Raw genomic sequence first — 15102 nt, 5'->3', positions numbered from 1 at the left:
GAAAACGGTAAAAAAATCCAAAAAAATACGTTATAGGTTTTTGGAGTCGCTAATTACGAATCTGGCATCCGTTGAACTCTATCGCTTCAGGTTCAAGGTCATCTGAAGGTCATTTGAACACCTTGAACCTGACGCGATAAAGGTCAGCGGACACCAGGTTCGTAATCAGCGACCCCAAAAACCAATAACATATTTTTTTTTTAAATTTTTACCGGTTTTTCTCGATTTGACCTTCAAATGACCTTCAAATGACCTTGAACCTGAAGCGATAGAGTTCAACGGATGCCAGATTCGTAATTAGCGACTCCAAAAACCTATAACGTATTTTTTTGGATTTTTTTACCGTTTTCTCTCGATTTGACCTTCCAATGACCTTGAACCTGACGCGATAAAAGTCCACGGACGTCAGATTTGTATTCGGCGACCCCGAAAACCATGGTAAACCCGAGCTAACCTCAGAATACATGTTTAAGAGTGTCAAATCTCTCGAAAATACTGTTGGTGGGTAGTGGTGTTTCCTATATTTGTAGGGGGGGTTGGAGTGGCTGGGAGGTAGAGGGTAGTCCGTTTAGCGTGCAATCGACTCGGGATACTTATAAGATACGACCATGATTTTTTCAGATTTTTTGGTCCAAAAATAAATTAGGCCAAAAACCGGCCTTACCGACCCTCCCTCTTTCTCACGCCTAACCTATACTCCTGAGCTGTTCTTATGTAGTTGATGTCATTGATCCCTTGGTCTCAATTTAATACTTATTACTTCCCTTGGGCTTCTTTCTCAAATAGCTGAAATGATTTTTACGAGATGTCAGTCATAAAAGAAAAGGACCTCACCGGCGTAGGTCTCGAGTTACATGGGTCTACGGTAGCCACTTGACTTTTTCACTCACTCGCTCTTTTTGTAATTAAAAACTTAAAAATTAAGAATTCGGCAAACACCGACTGGAAAGTAATATATTCAGAATGTGCGAATTATTCCGATTCTACCGAAATGTAATTTATCCATAAAGTTAGAAAATTGGGGAAGTATGTGATGAATATGAAATTGAATATTGAGCTAAAGTTTTTTCAATTAAACTTCTTCAAATTTTTAACTTTCCTAGGAAAGTAATATATCAATGGATTTGAAAAAACTCGTAGATGCTAATTATGTTATTTTCAAAGCTCTAATTGCAATATTAATTTTTTTTTAATTCCCTTACTATGACCTGTCTGTGGACAAAAGACCCTGGCTCTGGAGTAAGTTCACCCAAACTGATTTCGGTAAACAAAAAGGAAAGTAGTAGAAAACCTCGTAGAAAACGTAAAGCCCACTGCCCGCCAGTGTCGTAAATCAACGTAGAAAAGAGTTTCTTATGAAGTTTTAGAGCTTCACATCAGATTGGTTAAAACATCTCAAAAAATCTCGCCTCCTTGAAAAATTAAACAATAGGCTGCGCGAAGAAAACCAAAATTGGTCATTCTGTAGGATCTTCTCTCGGGGAACAGAGTATAGTATGATAGTCGACACTGGCCAACGCGACATGGGAATGTTGGAGTAGGACGCGACTGGCATAAATGGCCACGAGCTGAATAGTAGCGTAAACGTTCTGTAACGTCATGCAAGGTAGTATGTACCTGAAATTCAGTAAAGTATATTCCTTCATTTTAGGCAAAGAAAGCCTTACAGGTTATTTCGGGTTACCTTCAACTTACTTTCAGAACTGCATATTGAAATTTAGGAGAATAATTTATTTTATTCCAGTAGAAAAATGCTGATTATTTATTTAAGATAAGTTAGTGCTTTGTTCAAGATACTTTCCACACTTAAATTTAGTTACTTCCTTAATTCATATCAAATCTGAAATTAATTCGAATATAACTTTAAGTATTAATTTTTGCTGTGAGGATCAGCAGATTCAGGGATCAGTTGTGAATGACTGGATCGAACTCCACATCGCCTTTTGTATGTCATCACTGCAAAATAATTTGATTTCAATACACTGAGACAGATTAATTTTATTTTTGTACTACATATTTTTTTAAATTCTAAAACTAAAAATGTTATTGCGGACTTAAATATTAGCGCAATATTAATAAAGCGGTAATTATGTACTACATTACTACGATTTATAAAAAAATAAAGTCCTTCATAATATGATTATTAGAATTACATATTATGCACTTCTAACAGGGATGCAAATTTTACTTCGACACCCCCAAAGTTTTTAATTTTATTTTTCCCCGTAAAGTTTCATTATACTAAACAAAATTTGTCTTCTGTCTCCACATCTTATATAGTATATATACTATTAGAATTATTAAAAAAATTCAAAAATTCGTTGAAATCTTGTTCATTCACAGAGTTAAAATAAAATTCAATAGAATGTAGTTGAAAATGAATGAAAACGTATGCGCATACGCCCATGCGCTATCATACTTCCCGCGCAGACAGACACCAGCGTGACAAAGTCCCGCGACTCCTTATTTGTGTGATGAAATCCATGAAATTAACAAATAAATACATACATTTAGGAAAAGAAGCAGCTTTAAAGAAAAGAAACAAAAGGTACGTTGAAATAATATTATCACAATGAGAAAATTTCATTCATACTATCGGTACTAACTGCTGTATGCTTTTTTAGGTTATGATTACAAAAACGAGTATCAAGAAATTGATCTAAACGGACGAAAATATCATTAAGGTAATATACGTCCAATGCACCTTTTGTTTATCTTCTTTAAAACTGATCATTTTTATAAATATTATATGCACTTTATTAATCTCATGGATCTCACGTCAAAAGCGTACGGAATAACTCATGAGTCCTTATCAGAATTCTTTGGTACAGTTAGTGAAATTCAAAGTACAGAATATTTAAGGAATCTTTATTGGTTTTATTTAAGACTTTTGAATATTTAAAAATCTTGAATCAAACCTATTCAATTCCCTGAAAAATTATACTTGCTTTGAAATGCACTAACTGTGCCAAATAACATTTTTTTCGCTTTACTGAAATTTCAATGACATGTAGTTGAATTTTCAACTGCATAGTTGAAATTTCAATTACACGTGTAGATGATTTTTCAATCAAAAGTAGTTGAATTTTCAACAACCTTAATTGTATAAATCTTCAACCACGTGTGGTTGAAAATTCAACCAGATATTTCTAACAGTGTACAGCCAAAAAGCACTAAAATCCACATATTTCTTTTAATTTGAAGACCATAATTTATTATAAGATCAAAAACTATATTACGGAGCATATATTTAAATATTTTTTACTAATACCACAAAATGATTGGTATACATTGTCGCGAATGGATTTGAAATTTACGGCAAAAATAATATATGTCGCACGTTAATATAAAAATAATTTTGATTGACTTTGAATTACAAAAAAATATCTAAAAGTGATATATGGCTTTTTGCAGCAATGTCATGTGTAGTGTTAAGTGTAAAAAGAAGTATAAAGAAGTGCGTTTGGCGAACTCGCTAAACCGACGTGTCATGTGAGCGTCCCAGTCAGGTAGCGCGCGCTGACCCAGAGTTCAGTTCATAAAGTCCCACCGAACTGTAAGGTTATATAATAGCTTTCTCATATTTTTCTCATATTGATTCTCTATATGTATGTTTTCATGCGTGATATGTTTCTTTAAATATACGCTGATTTTATATCATATATGTAACCAAGTTCACTTTTGTTATTATTGTGTTCACTTGCATTCCACCGCCAACAGGTTTTGGGCCCAGTAACCCATCAGTGTCAGTAACGGATTATCAGTGATTAAATTAATACTGGTGTGAACAGCAACAGTGCATTTCCAATTTCAATTTCATTTTTAATTTACGAAGTGAATCAAATTTGTCTGCAAATTAAACCTCAAATTAAAGCTTTAAAAAGGTGGAAAAATGTGGAGAGTTTTGAATTAAAATTCAGAAAGAATAAAGAAAAACGATGGCCACCAAAATCCCTTCTTCGTTATTTCAAAGAGTGTAAACTCTACTCTATAATGACAGTGAAGGGCTAGGAACCAGGCGAACGACAAGATTTATTAGGGCCAGTTTGACCTAGTCTCTTGGCTGCCTTCTGGCGAGCCCTGTGCTAAGGTATAACAGGGCAATATGGCAGAAGACGCAGGATTTAGGATCGATAAGCTCAGCAATGAAAACTACCAGATATGAAAATACAGAATGGAACTATTGCTGATCAAAGAAGATTTATGGGAAGGCGTTAGGGATGCGCCTCCCGCAGCGCCAACAACTATATGGACTAGGAAAGATGACAAAGCCCGTGCAACGATTGGTTTGCTAGTGGAAGATAGCCAATTAATCCACATCAAAGAAGCAACCACTGCAAGTCAAGCATGGGATTCGCTAAATCATTACCAAGAGAAGTCTATCCTGACACGTAAAGTGTTTCTACTAAAAATAATATGTAGTCTAAGGTTGGTAGATGGAGGTAATATTAAAGAACATATAAATACAATGCTAAACGTAGTAAATAAGTTAACAACTCTTGGTGAATCTCTAATGGAAAAACTAGTGGTCGCTATTCTTCTAATGTGTCCTGTGGATTCTTACAGTACGCTTATCATAGGGTTAGAATCGAGATAGATGAATCTAGACGAAAAGGAGGTACAGAAGAAGAAGTATCATCCAAGGAAACAGCCATGAAAGTAACGGGAAATAAAGGAGCAAAGCAAGAAATAAAGTTTTTTTCTGTAAGAAACCTGGACACCAGAAGAAAGATTGCAGAAAATACCAAAAGTGCAAAGCAAATAAAGAAAAAGAAAGCAAAGATAATGATTCAAAGGATTCAGAAAATTTCTGTTTTATGGGAATCATTATCTTTGGTTTCTTTTTCTTGCGTCGGAAATTGGATCGAGCTATATGACCAACAACCGATCATTTTTCGAAGAATTTACTTCAAGCCGAATGAGTGTTCGACTCGCACAGAAAGGCATAACTGCTGAAGTACGTGGCACCGGATTGGATAACATAAACAGTCTTGACAGTACATGTCGTCCCTCGATGAGAATTTGCTCTCGGTAAGTAAAATAACTCGGAATGGATTTAATGTGATATTTGGCGAAAAGAATGTTGAAATTTTACGCTATGGAAAAGTTTTAGCAGCTTTACAGCGGTGCGGAAGACTACAAACTAAAGATGCCAGAATCAGCTTATGTGATGAAAGATGGTACAGGACATAAACAAGAATGCCTGCACATGTGGCATAAAAGATTCGGTCACAGGGATCCACATGCTATAAAGGAACCCTAGAACAAGTATTTTGCAGAAGGAATAGCGATAAAAGACTGTGGAATTAAGGAAACATGCCAGTGGTGTATCGAAGGAAAAATGTCATGTAAACAATTCCCAAATGAATCATATACAAAGTCAACAGCGGTAAGAGATCTTATTCACACTGATGTGTGTAGTCCGATGCAAACGATGACACCAGGCAAACGAAGATACGTGTTAACGATGATCCACGATTACAGCAGATTTACTAAAGTTGATCTAATGCAGTATAAAGATGAAGTATCGGGTTTCATCAAGGAATATGTTGAATGGATAAAGACAAAGCATGGAAGAAAACCTGAGGTCATTAGATCAGATCGAAGAGGGGAATATGTCAACTTTAAACTGAAGCAATACTAAAAAGTCGAAGGAATGGAGATACAGTACACAGAAGCATATTCACATCAGCAAAATGGAGAAGCGGAAAGGAAGAACCGCAGTCTAATAAAAATGGCGTATAAAGTTCCGAATAGCTGAATTCTCCGATTTTCTTCAAACTTCGTATACTTATGTATTCTGATGCGCTAATTACGAATATGATAGTTAAAATTTGCGACAAGGCGATTTTCATGGTGAAACCATAAAACTCATGGTTTTTTGCATCTATCTAAGCCAATATGCAAAATCTTTCAAACAAAAATGACAGATCTCATCAAAATACATATTTTTTGAGCCATATATTTTTTTAGGAGCGATAATTTTCTCGAAAATTAGTGATGATCGATTTTCATAACAAAAAAAACAGAAAAATCATGGCTTCTTGCGTTCATCTAAGCCAATACGCTCAATATCGCAAAATATTTTGAAAAAAGTTGTATAGCTCATCAAGTTTCAAGGTTGATAAAAATGTTTCAATTCAATACCTCAAGTTTTTCTGAACAATAAAAATGTAATACGAAAAAAGTTTCTCTTGCAATTGGAAAGAAATTAAATACCAAAATTAATTATATATTTTTCAATTTTGGTCGTTTCAAATTAATAACTTTCAATTGTTACTTAACTTTATAATAAAAATTGTAGCAAATAAATATATAAGTTAAATATAAATTATATTATATAAATATAAATCAAAAACACATAATAGTACTGTAGCTAAAGCTTATTCTCTTCCAAAAGTGCACAAACCAGATTTTAAATGGTGATTAATTGTTTTCACAATTGGTTCTCCTACTTATAACTTAGCGAAATATATTTCTAATGTTTTGCAACCAGTTTTAGGTAGCACATAATTATTTGCTAAGCACAGCTAGGATTTAAAAGACACTTTAAATAAAATAAAAGTTCTTTTAACACATTCCTTAGTTTCATTGGACATTGTTTCAATGTTTTATAACATTCCAGCGCAAAGGAGAAATTTGCATCATGAATAGTTTCCGAATTTCATATACCCGTCATCTGAAGTAACCATTACTACATGTTCTTGATCAAAATTACCGGGCACAAAATTTGTTTTTGCAGAATATGTTAGCACTTAATTAGCACTAAATTCCTGTGCAAAGGAGAATTTGATGCTACTAATAGTTGCCGAATTTTGCATACCAGAGTCACCTGAAGCCAGCATTATTACATGTTTTTGGAAAAAAAAGAAATTTGCAAAAAATTGCTTACGTTATGTTAGATTTTACTGTTAACGGTTTTTTTTACTTAAGAATACAAAAAGGATAAAATGCTTATGTACCGGAGTAAAAAGATGAATTAATAGTGAAAATTAAAAAAGCTATTTTGTGCAAAAAAATCCACTTAAAAGATTCCTAAATATATATTTTTTTATAAATAATGCCAATATTTAGGGGACATTTTGACACAAAAAGGAAAAATTTCTAGGGCAGATATTTTTGAAAAAATAAAGCCCTCTTTGGAACACGCTTTATTTATTCCTATTTTTTACCACTTTTAATAAACTTAGTTAACTATCTTTTAACCATTGACAGATGGATCAGAATTAATATTTTTCTTGATATCTTTTAACATATAAAATATCTACAGAATATACAGATGAATAGTATACATTTCCTTTAGGCTTTCTCAAATGAGCTAATGATTACTTTTACATATTATAAAATTTAAAAAAATATACTCCAGAACTATCGCTTCATACAAAAAAATATATTTTTCAAATTATTCTGTCTACTAGTCTGTAGATTTTTAGATTGCAAGAACGATAACTTTCGAAAGAGTTTACAGCTGAGATTGGCCTTTGGTATATTTTTTAGCACCCTAAACTGAAGGTCGAGTTCGTTAGCTAGCCATTTTGGATATAGCATTTACAAAAATCCAAAAAGCACACGAAAATAAACACTTTATGCCAAATAAAGCACGATATGAAAAAAATTCAAGAGAAAAAATATTTCTCTTTGAATGCTCTACAAGATTATCATAGCAACCTTTTGAATTTTCTTGAAAAATCAAAATTTTATGGAAAATCAAAAATAAATTTCGGGGTCTACCTATACAAAATACATGTACCGGAAGTTCTGAACGTTCAAATGAACGAATTTTTTTACTCAGGATTTTGTAAACCAGAAAAGTGATACAATTTTTTCATTTATATTGGAAATAATTTATTATTGAAACTGAATTATAATATATATTTGAAATTGCAGTTGGAACAATGTTTATGGGTAATATATAAATCGGGTAAAATCTTTCGTTTATTTGAACGTAGACGACAAAAAAGGACACATATTTTTTTCGATATGATAATAATTTTCGAGATAATGATTTTTCAATTTTTCGATTCCACAAAAACAGGTATTCTTATAATGCTTCGCAAATCGACCATTTTGCGAATAAAAGTTTCAAATTTTAGGACGAAATGTGGAACACGGTCCACTTCAAAGTGCACATTTGAACCCTCAAAAATTCAATTATTGAGTAATTGTTACGAAACAATCTCTTGAACAATTCGAAATATTTCGAAAAAGCCCTTTCCGTTTTGAATACAATTTTCTGTAGTTTGTTATTATAGTATGCGGAATATTGCCCCAAAAATTAAATAGTAGGCAATTGAATACTTTATTAAATATGACTTATTTCTATCGCCTGCGAGGTGTGAGGCGCGCGAGCCAAATTACAGAGGCGATGGGGTCTGATCGTGTTTTGTTTATAACGAGCCTATGCCTGTCGATAGCTTTGTCTCGATGGAGCCCCTCAACAATTCAAGAATTCCAAACACTTTTCAACAATCTATTATCACAAACAAGACTTTGATCGTTCTGCAATATGGCATTTTCAAGTCAAAGCTCATGGCAAGGGCCCTTGCGACGGAGCAGGCGGGGCTTCAAGAGAAAAGCAAGAAAAACTAGCCTCCAAAGGATTCCTAATGAGCAAATTACAACACCATTAGAGTTGTACGAATGGGCCCAATGCGAATCTTCAGAATCAAACATCTCTATTGCTAACACAAACAAGAGATCTTACGATGAAGCGGCTGATTTTCTGAAACAAGGATTTGCAGGTTGTAAAACCGTAACAGGTACACAGAAAATCCCCTATCTCTAACCGATAGGGGATTGTGAACTAAAAACCCAGATTTATTCTCTTGTCCAGCTTTCAAAACTGTAGCTTCTTAGCTGCTTATAAGAAGAAAAGGCAATCCTCAAAAAAATTGTAAACTGATTTTATAACATGCTTCTTCGTTCTTATGTTTTTTATAGTAATAATAATTTTGATAAAATTTCCTGGAATCTATTATCGCTTTTTTCATTTAGATTCATCTAAACTTCGTGAAAAACTTATCAAAGGATTGTAGACAGACTCGAACTTGTAAAAAAAAAAACATACTGGGCTCCGTTCCTCGCCCGCGCCGCCCAGCTAGCGTGCCACACAGCTCGCGCGCGATAGAAGTAAATCATATTTAATAAAGTATTCAACTGCCCTCTTTTTAATTTTGGAACAATATTCCACATAATATAATAACAAATTACAGAAAATTTTATTCCAATCGGAAAGGGCTGTTTCGAAATATTTCAAATTGTTTAAGAGATTTTTCGTAACAATTACTCAACAATTAAATTTTTGACGGTTAAAATGTGCACTTTGAAGTGGACCCTATTACACAGTTCGTCCTGAAATTTGAAACTCTTATTCGAAAAATGGTCGATTTGCGAAGCATTATAAGAAAACCTGTATTTTTTGGGATCGAAAAATTGAAAAATCGATATCTAGAAAATGAACAATATCATATTGAAAAAAATACGTGTAATTTTTTTTCGTCTACAGCACATTTTTCCGAAGAATCCGACCTCTGGACTATCAGTTATTGTGCGTATAATGCAGCGAGAGCTTTGGCCAATGGGAACCGTAAAACAAAACCAACAGTTGATTATAAGACCAAAAGACGAATGCATCAACTCGCCATAAAGATGGGCTGGGCAAGACAGTACGCGTCCCGCATTTAGTGGGTGATTGACTGCATCACATCTGGCAGGAATTTTACAGCCAAGGTTCGAAAGTTCGCGCGCAAACTCCGGACCAGTTATCACACACTGAACAAGTCAAAGCTGCTGACCATCAGGCAGCATATTGTTCAGAAAATGCTGATACTAATTGACGCTAAGAGAAGTCTAGAACGGAGAAAGATGGGCCAGAGAAAATTAACAGTTTCTCTCTGACCCATCTCGACTCTTCCAAGACCCTCCAGTTACTGTCGATCACCCGCCCAAACCAGAGGAGGTTGAAGTATTTTGGAGAGAAGTCTACGAAGTTCAGCATAGACTGCACGAAGACTCAAAGAACATAAATAGCTTCAAGGAGCTGTTTAATGCCCTCATAACACTTGATGAAGAATGCCCACCCATCACTACACAAAAAAAGTCTTGATTCGAAACCAAATGTGGGCTCATTTCAAGGTGTAACATAAAGAAGACCAGCTTCACTAAAAACTAGCATAGCTTGAAGTCTTTAAAACGAACTACTTATAGAACGACAAGTTAGACCCGATGTATTCTTAAAATTAGTCGTTAGCGATAATATGGGCTAATATCAAGCCACTGCATGGTTTAGAAACTAGTTGTTAGCTAGGAGATAGGCTAACATCAAGCCGCTGTATAGTCTTAAAAGTAGTATGTAACGAGAGTGTGGGCTTACATTAAGTCACTTTATCAATTTAAAAGAAGTGCTAAATATAACCTAATAAAGCCTGTATGACAAACCAAATTACGTCATAAAAAATTAAGTGTCTGCTCTAATAATATGAAATATCATGATGAAATACAGGGCGATGTCTTTGGTTTTAAGCCAAAGAAATTGGCAGTGGTGGGGGTTCCAGACGCGGACTCAACTGGTACATAACGCTGAAAGTCGCGGGACTCAACTCGTACACAACAGAGGGATTATGGACTCAATTCACCTGCACCGATTTGGCAGTATCTCCGCCCAAAACCGTAAAGATGCGCATCTGCAGGTTATTTCGTGATCCAGTTATTCACTCGGTGAACACTGTCTCTACTCCCACAATTAAGGGGGTCACCTCTCACGAAAACCTGAAAAAATCACATTTTTTTTGTTTTTGTTTAATCGATAGAAAAACTATTCGAGAATGTGCGTCTAAAATGTTATATCGAAATTCTGAATAATTCTAACAGTCTGTAGAGTGTCTCGGCGCACGAGCGCGTCAGTCACGCTGTGTGGGATGGTAGATCACTTGTTAATTCTCGCATTATCTGTCGGGAAAAAGGCTATATATGACACACCTAAATATTCTTGTGTACCATTCCTCTATTTAGGGTCTTGTAAGTGTGTTTGAGAGTCGTATGTGCGGACGTGCGTGTGTGTGGTTGTGTATAAATGTGTTTCACCGTTGAGTCTTACAAACACTTTGAAGCGCGTTTTCTCAAAACCATATTTTTCAAACTGGCGTGCTGGATTAAACAAAATTTTTTTAATCGATTGACCTCAACTAAATTTTATTTTGTTGATAATAAACAATTATTCTATATGAACCACAGATATTGATAATTTTATAAGTTTTTCATACTTTTTATGCAACAATATTAACAAATTTTACTGCGAAAAATCGTAAATTTTGATTTTAACAGAACAAAATAGTACATTTTCTATTGTCTTTTGCTTTTAGTGGTTCCTATAGAATAAATAAGTGTACTGAGTAAAAAAAAATATTGCATTGATTTCAGACAAAAATTACGGACACTATCCTGCACGCCATTCAACGACTCCAGTCGCGAGGCATCCCAGTCCGCCATTAATAACGCCGCCATTTTGTAGAATTTTGACTTGGTTTTTTTTTTGCAATGTTGTTCAGAAGTACTTAAAAATAAATGTAAAAGACCATAGATATATGTCGTTTCTTTCGTGACAAAAAAATCTTGAAAATACCCTTTTTTCCGGACGTATCATGAGGTGACCCCCTTAAGAAACAGATAGGAGCGGCGACTATACGACGCGTCTCGCTCGGCTCGCTTAGCTGCTGTGATGTCGCAATTCTTTGAAATTAGCTATAGCTGTTCAGAGGTCTAAAAGCTAGACCATGAGGGCTAAATCGAGCCTCATGCCTTCTTATTCCGAGCCCAATCTTGCTGCATCTGGTCGAAGACCAAGTGGAGCTTGTTTTGAGTACAAAAGACTAAGGGTTAGCCATAATTGTGTTTTGTTTTACAGTGAGGACCCTTAACCCTCTACCGCCCTTAAAACTTTCTTTTTTTCTGAATTTTGAGATATTTAGGCATATTATTCCTATGGTGGAGTGTATACAAAACTAAAATTCTAGCTCATTACCGTCCTGACTTTCATGTAAATCCTTGCGTTAAAAATTGCTGTTCGTCTCAAATTCATATTTAAAAAAACTCAAGTCTTCCAAACGTTACAAATATGTCACTGTGGGCGGTAGAGGGTTAATGGCTCTTTTTAAGACATAATTATTGTTAAATTTTAGACATCAGCTTAATATAAAGCAAAAATAAAAACAAGACCATCATAGAAGATTTTTTTTCTGCGTACCGAGGAGGTGAAAAACGTATTAAGAGGGATAAAAAACTATTCCGCTCCGGGACTACATGGTATCAAGAACTTCTGGTGAAAGAAGTTTAATTCAACCCATCAGCATTTGGCCCGTATTTTCATGTCATATTTAAATTCGGAAGAGCCAATTCCGGCGTTGTTGGTGGAAGGGCGCACAATACTCCTGCCAAAAATAGGCAACTTACCTGACCCGAAGAAGTAGCCAATCACTTGTCTGAACACACTGCATAAGATATTGACAGCTATACTAAATGATAGGATTGTTCGGGCAATTGAACCTGTATGGCAAGAAATGTAGCATCCTACCAGCGTGACCTATCGATGGCCTGGATTGATTACCGGAAAGATTGCGATTCGACCTCCCATATACTTATCTACTGTCTTTTGGAAAGCTTAAAGGTTCATCCGCAAATCGTGAGGTGCATACGCAGATTGACGCAGTTTTTTCTTATGGGAGTTGACCTACCCTGAAAGGACTCTGGAGGACAAGGCGCTAAAGGAGAACATGTCCTTCCGAAAGAGGACGTTTGGTAACTCTAACGCTTTATTCCAATCAGAGATATTAGTCTGCATTTTCATGGTCACTATTCGACTTTTTCTAACCGTACCTCGATTATCCCTAAATTCGTACATTTTATTTGAATTATGGATATCCGATAAAAGAAATATTAATACTAAAAGTCTCTCCGTGTAGAAGTATTTCACTAATACTGAGTGAAATGCCCCGAATTCAAATTAGGAGAAAACCCTTTCTTTTAAATTTTAATCCCATTTTCTTTATCCCAGTTGTACCTTTTTTGTCCATCCAAGTCTCTTTGTTAATTCAACCTTTTCGCCTATCTCGTTCAATCCCTTATTTTTATATGTGCATCTATCTCTTTCCCACTAGGCCCAACCTTATATAGAAATTTTCTTTTGGAACTTTCTTTTGGAATTTTTTTTTTTGAAATAAATTTCAAGGCTACACTATTCATTCGATTTGGACGTTGTTTTCTACATGAAAGCTTGTTAAAGTTCGAAAAGATTTGTGTCATTTCAGATTTAGCGTTTCATTTAAATTTTTCACAACCGTCAGAGAAAATCTTATGTCTGTGCTGAAATTCTTTAGAAATAGTTTCTGGTTGTTTAAAATTATAAAAGATATGAGGGTCGTGAAGGGTTCTGAATGCAGTATTGATCATTAACTTCTGGTCTCCAAGATAAATTTAAGTCAGGAATGGAAAAGAAAGGAAACCAACAAACGATAATCAAAGTTGAGAATTTACAGAAACTAGAAGTGCGAATCGATTTCCAGAATAAGATAAACTAATGGATAAAAAATAAAAATTGGAAGGCGCTAATGGGCAATCCCAATATAAAGGGCTCATTGATATGATCGAGGATGTCATTGTTAAGAGTTCGACTTAAGTGTTTGGTACTTGAGGTTGTAGAAAGAGCGTCTAGTCATGCACAGGCCTTACAGCAATGAGGAAAGAAATAAGCTCTAATGTATATATAAGAAATATAAGTCTGTACTCTATTTTTTTCTAGAAGCGTCTCACGCGGTTAGCAATATAAGAGTATTACATATATGGAACACTCTCCCCGAAAAAATGATTGAATCGAGGTCCGACTGTATCTCATCGCCATTTGATCGATGAGCCGATTGTGCTACTGCGCTCGGTCGGTAAAGTAATCATGTCCAAGCACGTCGTGAATAACCGCACTTTCAATAAATATGTACCTGGCCATTATTCCAAGATTCCTAATTAACCATTGACATGTAAAGATTCCTGTAATTAAACAGGAAACAATTAATTTTAAAGATTTAACAACATGCGAGTTTTAAACCCTGTGTCTGCTGTCAAATTTATTTTGGCGAATAAAGTGTGCGAAGCCGACAATTTGGCGATCAATTTGATCATTAATATAAAGTATCATCTTTCTGGAGTGCTTTGTACGCGGAAATATTTGATAATTCACTATTTATAGCTGCTTCTTTAAATATAAAGTTAGCAAGTGACACTTCGCCGTTATTACCCTCCTCCAGGGCAAGGTCAGGTATACTTTACCCATTTATGATTTACCCTGCACGGCATTACCCTTACCCTTGCTAGCTTTACCCAGAATTCACGATTACCTGCAATATTTCTTACCCCTAGTTTCTTCTGTATGTTTGAATATTGGAAACCGTAAATCAATCAAGTGGAGGAGTGCAGAAGACAATCCACGAAAGAGCCAAAGAGCGAAAAAGAAGACTGTTGTGTGATAGTATAAGAGACGGTGCAGCAGCGAGAAAAAATAATACACAATCGTCTGCAGGCTAACTGCAACTAGTCTAGGCGCCAAGGAGGTCTCCGCTACCTTTTTAAGTTAGATGGACTGTGAAAAGTGTTTTTTATGTATTTTGACCCGCTGAATACGAATATCGAGGGGGTCTGTCCGTCCGAGTAGTCAACAAAAGTTATAAACAAATAATTGTTTAAACAATCAAAAAAGAATTCTTTGTGTAAGAAAAAAATTTCATCGTATTTTTTTAGCGATTTTAAGAGGGAAAGTACTCTACTGATTTTTTCGTAGGACCCTTAGTTTTTTAAGAAAAAAATGTCAAACTTTCGAATTAAGCGATTTTCGCTATTTTCGAGATTCAAATGCTTCAGATAGGAATGATATTTTCAAATTCTGCTTGCAGATATCGAAAGTTCAAATTAAGATCTGTAATCTACAATTACTCGCTACTCTAAAAAAATATGTCGAGCATGTTTTTTCCGGCTCCGAAAAGCAGCGTTTGGCGGATCGCGAGCCAGCTTATTGAAATTGAATTAAACACCTATAAGTAGGCAACAGGCCTTCCGCCACGC

General features: G+C 35.1%; 1 protein-coding gene across 3 annotated transcripts in view; it reads right to left on the bottom strand.

The window, feature by feature from the left end:
- Nucleotides 1-15102, bottom strand: part of LOC117173214 (neurogenic protein mastermind) — a 758065-nt gene that overhangs the window by 543301 nt on the left and 199662 nt on the right. The gene's annotated exons all lie outside the window — the stretch shown is intronic.

This window comes from Belonocnema kinseyi, chromosome 5 (assembly GCF_010883055.1).
Source record: "Belonocnema kinseyi isolate 2016_QV_RU_SX_M_011 chromosome 5, B_treatae_v1, whole genome shotgun sequence".
In the NCBI taxonomy this organism is placed as follows: domain Eukaryota; kingdom Metazoa; phylum Arthropoda; class Insecta; order Hymenoptera; family Cynipidae; genus Belonocnema; species Belonocnema kinseyi.
This window is presented reverse-complemented; position numbering and strand designations above follow the sequence as displayed.